Here is a 10,266-nt window from a genome sequence, read left to right as displayed (position 1 = left end):
TTCGGGGTCGGGACACGAAGCTCCTTTAATAAATTTCGTGGAAGCACGAACTTCCTCTGTCTGCTCTTTGGTAGGACCGGTACACTTTCAAAAAAGCATACGCATGAAGCTCTAATACCACTGTCATGCGAACGGGCACCACGTGCCCACGAAAAAGAACAGACTGAACAATTTTCAAGCACTTCAAATAACAACTCAACTAAAAGAGATAGACGATATACGAGACCGGGAGTGGCGGAGTTTCATCTCGAGAGAGCACTGGCCCCAAAACTTCGCGCCTCTTTCGATATTTATTTATATTGCTTGAACTCCGTACAACGCCGATATTCCATCCGCCGCACCTCTACGCGAGAGTGTGCTAGAAAATGAGCCCTTGGCTCATATTTAAAGCCCTTGGCCACGAAAAGCTTCAAACTCAAAAGCAACTGGTCCAAAAGCACTAACACAAATTACGAAAACCCAAACAGGTGCCACGTCAACATATCAACGCGTTTTGCGGATGTCCATACAGTCTGCTACGTCAGCATGTTTTGCAACTATCCGTACAACAACCACGTCATCAGCAATTTACACAAATCCTCTGTGTGTGTACATTGGTCCCGCTTGATTTTAATGTCTTTAAGTCACTTTGGCCCCATCGAACGGGGTCCCATAAGTTGGCAGAAGCTCCTCTTTAGAAATAGGCCACACGGCATGTCTTTATAAGTTACTAAAACTTCTTCTGCTGCTGCTTCTTAGGGTTTAGGCCCCTCGGCCGAGATCTGCATGTCGCGCCATTCTTGAGTAGCTTGACACGTCAGCAGTTTGTGACAAGGACTGGTCTCAAGCTCTAATGGAGAGCTCCATCGCATAGAGCATGCTCACACTAGGGGGGTAGGAGCATTGCCAACCTCCCAAGAGGGAGAGATGCTGCACTTAAATAGACAGGAGCAAAAGGAGGGGCCCTAGGGGATGAGAGAGGGTGAGAGAGAGAGTTGGCATGGGTATGGCACACTTACTTTAAAACCCTTCAACTTTTAAGTGTTAAAAGTTCACAAGTCACTTAAAAAGAATGTGCAACTAACTCACAAACGTTAACATTAATTCTACCCATGAGAACATTAAAGGTTCCTAACGCAATGCCACACAAGCACTGCTATCGCATTACTTCTTCACACGTGTCCGGCCATTTGCCCGAGCGCAAATAATTAAAATTAATTTAACTTGCTTATCCGAAGGCCTTATGAAAAATAATGAAGGCCTTAAGATCCCTGTTCTAAGGACCCCGTCTCATTCCTGTGCTCGCATTGACACGCATAATTTTTCTGAGCCTAAAATTTAAAGCTACTCTCTACCCCTTTTTGAAGGCCCGATTTCCCAATCATTAACGCTTCATGGTATTTTTTGCTAGGGTCTCCCTGAGGTGTTCTAGCCCACATTTAAGCACACCTGAGGCCCTAGAGCTACTACCTCTATTCTAATGTGCACACAACTAATTAAATAATTATTTTCTAGTAAATAAATTAATTATTTACTAATATTGACATTGTTACTCTCTGTCTTTGAAGAGAGAAAGCTGGTCACCATCGGCCATGTACTCATAAAGCTATGTGCAAGCTTGTGTCACTGGCGGCTCAATTCAAAGACAAAATTATATTCTCTTGCCTACACACACACCCACTATAGGTGATAAGACCTGAAGTGGTTCAACCACAACCGTGCACGTACAAGAGATCTACGTGAAGGTGCGCACCCACCATAGTCTACCGTGTAGGAGTTGTGAAAGGACTCTCTCTCTCTCTCTCTCTCTCTCTCTCTCTCTCTCTCTCTCTCTAGTGGCTTCCCCACCATTCAGCTGGCCTTTGATTATGGAGCTTAACAGTGAGGAGCAACATTAACGGGCACCATGTTTGCACCATGTTTTGCTTTGGAATTTAGCCTTCAGCTTGCAATTTACAACACGTGGCACCTCCACTCCCATTGGCATTTTATGATAAATATAGATTAGTAAATAAATATCTATACATGCGTGTGTGCATGTGTTTGTATATGTTTGTATTTCATGCACTAAAACAAAAATAAAGCAAAGGAGCACCTTGTCCATGTCTCCCTATGAGGAGTTGGAGGGAGGCCATCATACCGACCATTCCAATCAGGTTGCCCTCTAGCATAAACTCTTAACCACTTCCGGAATGCAATCACAAAGGCATTTGACTTCATTGGCACATAGCAAACTGTCTCCCACTTTCTGCTTCCCGCTTCCTCTAGTTTTCGCTCCTGAAATATTATACAGCTCTAACTAACTGCTACTCATTTGTTTTGCTTCGTCGAGAGCTTTCCAAAAAATTTGATCTCAACTTTTTTGAGATCGGAGCCCAAATTTACAATTCCATTTGTGCATTCCCGTGTAACAAAAATGGGTGTGAAAAAGAAGACACCGCAACCCCAAAAGAAAGACATTGGTGCCAACAAAGCTTAAAGTCACCCATTGCCCAATGAAAAGGTTTCATTTCATGGTGAGATAGGGGAGCGTGTAAGGAGGGTGTTTAGCAGAAAGACTTGATAGGGTAAAGGGAGCTCAGTTATAACCAGTCAGTAGCTCATTTGATTCGCTTCGTCAAGAGCTTTTCCAAAAATTTGATCTCAAGTTTTTTGAGATTGGAGTCCAAATTTACAATTCCATTTGTGCATTCCCGTGTAACAAAAATCAGTGTGAAAAAGAAGACACCGCAACCCCAAAAGAAAGACATTGGTGCCAACACAGCTTAAAGTCACCCATTGCCCAATGAAAATGTTTGATTTCAAATAAAGTTAAGGTTGAGAATCTTTTTGAATTGCACAAAATGGATCCAACTTTCTATAATACAATAAAAGGGGAAGGGATTCCAGCTCCCTCCCCCGGATACGTGTCAGAAGCTCCTTAAGCCGGTCAGTGTCCCATGCAGCCCAGTCGACAGCGCTAGAGAGAGAGAGAGAGAGAGAGAGAGAGAGAGAGAGAGAGAGAGAGAGAGAGAGAGAGATTATCGTCCACGGAGGTCATATATGACCTATGGGACCAAAAACACAACATTACAATGATTCTTCTCAGTGTGGGCTGATACATATCAGTTAAGGACTGAGGGTCCATCAAGAGGGTAGGGTAGTAAAAAGGAGAAAACAAACAAAAACCTAAGGGTCAGCTGGGGGAAGAGCTGGTTTGGGATTTCGGAATTCCTAGATGATCGCTTTGCCACCTCGATAGATTGCCCATTTTCCTTGCTTACGCGCTTCATGCACCTTCTTAAGCTCGCTCACTTTACTCTTGAGTTGATTCATGGTCAACTCTTCTTTAATCCAAAGCTTGGTTTCTTTGAGAAGGTGGGATTGACGTAGAAACTTCACCCGCTCCTCTTGGTCTTGAAGGTAAGGACACTGTTGGGGTATAGGCGTCTGTGCCTTGCCCGGCCGCCCAGAGTCTGGGCGCCCACTGACTTGTATACCTTATACATAGCATAAGTGTATAGGGGGCTGCTCACTCTTTGGAGTCTCCCCACCCATATCTGTGTGTCGTGTGTCTCCTTCTCTCTCTCATTCTCTGTCTGTGGTGCTCCCCGATCCCCTTCATTGGTATCAGAGCTATGGTGACCGCGGAGAGCACGACGGCTTTGAGAGCTTCGAGGCGATAGCTCGCTCGCTCTCGATGGTGGAGTTTCACGGAGAGCGATTTTAGCTTGAGGAGCATTGTCTTTGGAGCTTAGGAGCTTGGTGTGGTCAAGCTTGGTCGAGGAGGCGGTTGCGGCTTCCTTGGTGAGAGGAGCTTTTGAGCTCAGTGGAGCTCGTTAGAGAAGTGCTCGGCGAAGGAGAGCTTGACATTCGAGTGCTTGGATGCTGTTGTGGCAGAGCTCTTGTGTTGGAGCTTGCATTGAGAGGACATTGCATCACGCAGAGTGGAGCAGGAGCAGGTTCAAGACTGTGTGCAGCTCGTTTTTACCATTTTCGGGCTCTAAAACGCAGTTTTTTGCGTAGCTCCGTCATGCAGAGTCAGATCTACATGATCCAGGAGTCTAGGTCAGGGTTTTGGCACGCTCCGGACGCGATGGTGATGTCTATTTGCTGAAATTATGCTTTGAATTACAGCAGGTACAGCAGCAAGTTTATTTGTGCACTCTCGGGTCCCAAAAACACTGTTTTTGGCATAGCTTTCACACCCGGACTCGGATACATATGATCCAGGAGTCTACCTTGGGGTTTTGGCACGCTCCGGACGCGCTCGTCATATCAGAATTTTAAAATTCTGAATGCTGAATTTTCTGCAGCAGCAGTTGTTTATTGTGTGTCGAGGATTCCACACATGGTTTGCTCTCAGATGTGAGAGTGATATTTGCTGCAAGTTTCCTCACAGGTGGGAGGATACGATGTATGCCTTATGTGGTTTGATGCTCAGGGAGACTAATGTGATTGCATTTTGAGCTCGGCAATGTATGCCTCGAGCATGTTTTTTGGCAGTCACAGGTAGAGCAGATATTTGTGTACTAGATTTGCAGGTGTTTGCAATGATGTATGCAAAGTGTGGAGATTGGTGCATGCATTTGGAGTGCGGTTTGATGCGCTTTGGTTGCTCATGGTTTTGAGCGTGCAGTCAATTTGGTTACTAGTTTTGTGGCCGTTTTACTGACGAAACTCTGGCGAAATTTTCCCAGGAGTTTTATGCGCATCATTTATGCGATCTAGGTAGAGATTGCGGGTTGCACTCAACATTTGCGTGCGGTGTTCTCTGCAGGTGGGAGATTTGTGCGTGTGTATGCATCGATACCGCACATTGTGGGCTTGGTGATTAGCTCACGGGTTTGACAGGCGTACAGTTATCTTGGCACACTCACAGGAGTGAGTATTGTGATGTATGCTTGTGTGGCTACAAGCTAGGTAGCCGGATTCGAGCACTAATGGCTTGAGGTTTTTTCAGCAGGTTTCAGCTACAGGTTTACAAGTTTACAGGCAGGTTTGAGGGCTTATTTGGGTGCTGAATTTTCAGCCATTGTTTCCTCTTTGTAGGTGTCCATGTATGACTCAGTTGTAGGCTGATCTGGGACACGTTTGTGACTTGTTTATGCAGTTGTTTAAGAGCTGAATTTTGGGGCTGTTTTGGGGCTGATTTGCAGCCATATTTTACAGCCATATTTGCAGACTTTTGTTGATGCGATTCAAGTCAGTTTAGGGCTGATTTGGTTGACATTTGCTACTCATTGTTGGTTGCTCTTTTGCGAGCATTATGGCTGATTTTTCATTTGACTTCCAACGTTATGGTCTGACACAGTTTGATGGTGCAGATTTTGTTGCTTGGAAGGAACATATGCTTGTTGCATTGACAGATTTGGGGCAGGATAAACCCTTGCGTGGTTTATCGGCGAAGCCCAAGTCTATGAGTGATGATGATTGGCAGGATCTTGATGAGTTAGCAATGTCTACGATTCGTTTGCATCTGGTTGAGTCTGTTTACTGGCAGGTCTCGAGGGAGACTACAACTCATGCTTTATGGCAGAGTTTACATGCTATGTACGGGACATCCATGTCTACAGGGAAGTCTAGTCCCACTTCTATGTCCATGGGAGAGATTGGTCCCACACGCAAGTCTCGACGGCATAGAGACTTGACATGTTGGCATTGTGGACACAGAGGGCACATTATGCGTCGATGTTTCAGGCGTTTGAGACAATGGAGGCGACAGATGCGTGATGCAGATTTGGGCATGACAGATGCTAGTGAGATCAGTACAGTGGTTACTGAGTATGCTTGTGATGGCGATGTCACATTTACATCTAGCTTGTCTTCAGACAATCTTATGTCTACGGATTGCATATTGGATTGCACATTGTCTTCACATTGGTTACTAGATTCAGATGCTACATTCCATGTCACGTCGCATCGTGAGTGGTTTAGCACGTTTTCTAGTGGGAGACTTGGTTGTGTGCACATGGCTGATGGTGCTATGTATGACATTGAGGGTACAGGTAATGTATGTTTGTCCTTGCCCAGTGGTATGAGATTTACCCTGCGTCATGTGCGTTATGTGCCAGATCTGAGACGGGATTTGATCTCAGTCAGACAGTTACGGGATAGTGGATGTCAGATTTCGCTACGAGAGCGAGATTTTGTGATGCATTTGGGTTCGCTAGTGATTGCGAGAGGGGCCAGGAGTGGTACAGGTTACCCATTGCATGTGGATCACGCGAGAGACGGTGTTGTCTCTGTGATCATACAGCCAGGTAGACAGCGAGAGAGCAGGCAAGTCTCTTTTGCTTGTGGGTTGCAGGATACTTTGCATGGAGTGCAGAGTAGTGAGCTCGTTGTGCACACAGTTGGGGCACAACTTGAGCAGTCACACAGAGAGGTGACAGAGTCAGACATGCATGCTTTGCTAGTGACTGAGCAAAGCAGAGAGTCAGTTGTGCGAGATACTTCTATGCAGGATAGACAGGTAGAGCGGTCTTGCTCTAGTGAGTCACGACAGGAGGACGTTGTGCAAGAGTCTATGCATACGGAGTTAGAGCATGAGAGCTCTAGTGAGTCACAGCAGATTGAGTGGTCATGTTTGCAGTGGATGATTGCAGAGGAGGCTGAGACGTCAGTGATTATGCAATCATTCCTTTCTATGCTCAACAGTGAGCATGGGGATATAGTTGTGCAGGATATGTCTTCCAGCAGACACCTAGAGCAGCTGGTTTGCTCTGAGGTTGCACGACAGGTTGATGCGTCTTTTGCGGACAGTCAGGAGATGCATGTGGCTGACACGCCTTGTCAGTCAGAGATGCCTATTGCCAGGGATATATATGTTGATGCATGCTCCGTAGAGCTAGCAGGGCCCGCTAGCATTGCATCGGCATTCGGTGGTCTCATGTATGAGATGTTGATCTTGAGACCAGATATCGCAGCTGCAGTGGGAGCATTTGCAGTTGGGGTTGTCAGTCATCTGTTGACTGATGATGGCATAGTGCACGAGGGAGATATGCAGGTATTGCGTACATACTTGCAGTACGTGTGCAGTACGTCTGGTGGTGTATGGACTTACACAGGAGCAGGACAGTCGGATACACACGATCACAGCCAGCCAGTGGGCATCGGTTGAGAGCGGTTTTCTCTCACCTTTTTTAGTCTTTAGACTAGGTTCCCTTACTTAAAGGCACAGTCGCCTTTAAGTGGGAGGTTGTTGGGGTATAGGCGTCTGTGCCTTGCCCGGCCGCCCAGAGTCTGGGCGCCCACTGACTTGTATACCTTATACATAGCATAAGTGTATAGGGGGCTGCTCACTCTTTGGAGTCTCCCCACCCATATCTGTGTGTCGTGTGTCTCCTTCTCTCTCTCATTCTCTGTCTGTGGTGCTCCCCGATCCCCTTCAGACACAATGCTCAGGACGCACATGACGATGCGTATCATTGATCCAAGCGACATCCTCTGACTTGATGTTGACTGGCTCAATAATGTTGTTAAGTGTGATGATTGCCTCTTCAAGGGTGTCCTCAATAGTGCACCACTGCAAAGGGAGCCCACCGGTACGTACTTTGAGGGCATTATCTTCTTGAGATTTTTGTTCGGAGATTTCCTTTGTTACACACGTCTTGACTTGGGCGATGGTTGTTGAGTGAACTTGGCTAACCTTTGCCTCAACCTCCTTTACCTTGTCGGTGGTGAGGTCAACCATAGACTTGAATTGTTCTTCTAATTTGCTCAGGCGAGATTTGAGTTCAAAGTTTTCCTCCAAGATTCTATCAAGAGTTTCTTGCAACTGCGTGATGCGATCAAGTTTGCTAGGGGCTGCTAGCACTGTTGCAAAGCTCGGTCTTGCTTTAGCGGGGGTATTTGGAGTAGCCATCCCTGTGCTTGAGGGGATAAAGGGAACCAACCACTGACTCGCGAATTCGAGAGGGAAAAGCCTTTGAGAATGCTCAAGGCTTCAACCTTTGAAAAAGTTATGAACTTCAAAACTTTGAGAAGGCTTTAACTGTGTCGTGACCTGCAGATTTTTCCCCTGCAGATTTAACTGTGTCGAGTATCTTCTGGAGGGCATCACGACCTGTTGTACTTCGCATGGCCGAGGCCAAAAAACCAGTGCCAAAAAAGGCCTCTGTAATGATCAAGGCTTCAACAACCTTCGAAAAGGTTTTTTATTGAGTGTATCATGACCTGCAGACGCTTCCCCTGTCGAAAAGCAGCAGCGTAGAGTGGAAGCTCTGCCTTGCAAGGGTGCGCAATGCTGCAAATGTGCTCGGCCCTACAAGGGTGCACAATGCTGGAGTCTCTCCCCTGTCGGTGGGCGCCACGGCCTGCTGTAATTCAAAGGGTTGAGGCCGTCGCAGGGCTGGCGCAGAGCTTGGCACAGATCTTCGTTGGCTGTTGAGGGGCTAGGCTAAAGCTTAACGCCTCCCCCAGGGCAGCCCTTCGCCCAGGGGGGGCTGAGGGAGAAGATGTTGGTCTGCGCTAGGGTTACGAGAGAGAGAGAGAGAGAGAGAGAGAGAGAGAGAGAGAGAGAGAGAGAGAGAGAGAGAGAGAGAGAGAGAGAGAGAGAGAGAGAGAGAGAGAGAGAGAGAGAGAGAGAGAGAGAGAGAGAGAGAGAGAGAGAGAGAGAGAGAGAGAGAGAGACTGGAATTCCTCTGTGAATCTATCGCCTTTGTTGACAGCTCCGGGCTTCAATCACTTCTAGCCTCTAGGGAGAAGAGACGCTCACCGCGGGACTTCAATCACTTCCAACTTCCGGTTGGGAGAAGAGGCCCTGACTCCCTCGCTTTCTATCTCTCTTTATCATAGGTGAATAGCCTTGCACATTTTGATTGCACACACAGACGCAGGCTCTCTCTCTCTCTCTCTCTCTCTCTCTCTCTCTCTCTCTCTCTCTCTCTTGAATAGCCTTGGCCTACACACTTTGAATGCACGCATGCACGCTTGGATTATGGACTCTCAAGACTCCACATCATGAGAGAGATTTTGAATTTATGATCTCTGTGTGGCCTGCAAAGCACTTGAGTCGGCTAGGATCAGTCACTATAACTAGTATGTGGCCCGCGCGTTGCTGTGGCTAGCCTATTCTTACTACAAAGGTGAAAGATTATATAGATTCTATTTTTCTGTATGTATACACTCTTTTGTGTTTCAAAAAAATGATTCACAATATCTCTCTATGATTTATACATGGAAGAGGCAATAAATATTCCTTTCATACCAAGCTTGGAAGGGTCTCACATGTTACGTAGGATTTTATAGCCCTTATTCAATGGATCTAAGAGTGCTTTATAGCTAATAAAGAGAGCAGAGAGCAGAGAGGAGTCTCTCTCTCTCTCTCTCTCTCTCTCTCTCTCTCTCTCTCTCTCTCTCTCTCTCTCTCTCTCTCTCTCTCTCTCTCTCTCTCTCTCTCTCGTGCGCGCGCGTGTGAGCCCAAAAAAAACTTTAAATACTAAATACCTTCATATTTTTTAGGTTTCTTACCTTCTAATTTATAATTTAGAGGTAACGTTTCAAAATTTGGAGGTGACATTACACTTTTTTCTCAAGCTTTTCTCCCAAGTCATGAAGTCTCCAATGTTTATGGTGTTTGGCGTACACTACAAAGAGAGAGAGAGAGAGAGAGAGAGAGAGAGAGAGAGAGAGAGAGAGAGAGAGAGAGAGAATCTAATTGTTTGAGAAAAAAAGAGAGCTACATAGGGCCTTCCAACTCCATGATGAAGGAGAATCTAACCTTAAATAGCTTCTCCGAGAATCTTCTTCACATCTTTGGCCAACATGGAAGACGATCATGCCTATGTGTATCACATCTGAGAGATGCAATTTATCATGGACGTGCTGAAGATGTGTGCCATCGCCACCCAATGAGCCATCTTGTGAGGAGTACCATCGCCACTTGGTTCCACTCACATAGAGCTCATATGCTAAAAATGGATGATTCCAAGCCTTTAGAAGAGGTGAAAAGAATCATATCTCATGTTTTCTCATTGGATGACTTATACATCAGACTCCACATTCTGGAGTCCATCAGATTGGCCCGTAACTTGATGTAGGAAGAGATTAAGAATGATTTATAGACATCGAAGCATGTTGCTAGGCCGCTAGCATTCAAAGGATCATCTCCATACCCATCCCACATTCAAGCAAACCAATAGTTCAAGAAACCATTAATGTGTTAGCCATCATGCAAGGTCTAGATGAAGGAGAATTTTCCTCTTCACCATCATCATTAGATGTTGGATCCATGGCAACTTCAACAAATAATGTGTAAGACACTTTGGCACCTTCCCCTCCCTACTAAAAGTCTCAAAGCTTTCA

Source organism: Adiantum capillus-veneris, chromosome 17, assembly GCF_014529385.1.
Source record: "Adiantum capillus-veneris isolate H3 chromosome 17, ASM1452938v2, whole genome shotgun sequence".
Classification (NCBI taxonomy): domain Eukaryota; kingdom Viridiplantae; phylum Streptophyta; class Polypodiopsida; order Polypodiales; family Pteridaceae; genus Adiantum; species Adiantum capillus-veneris.
The sequence above is the reverse complement of the archived record's forward strand: the minus strand, read 5'-3'. Positions refer to the sequence as shown.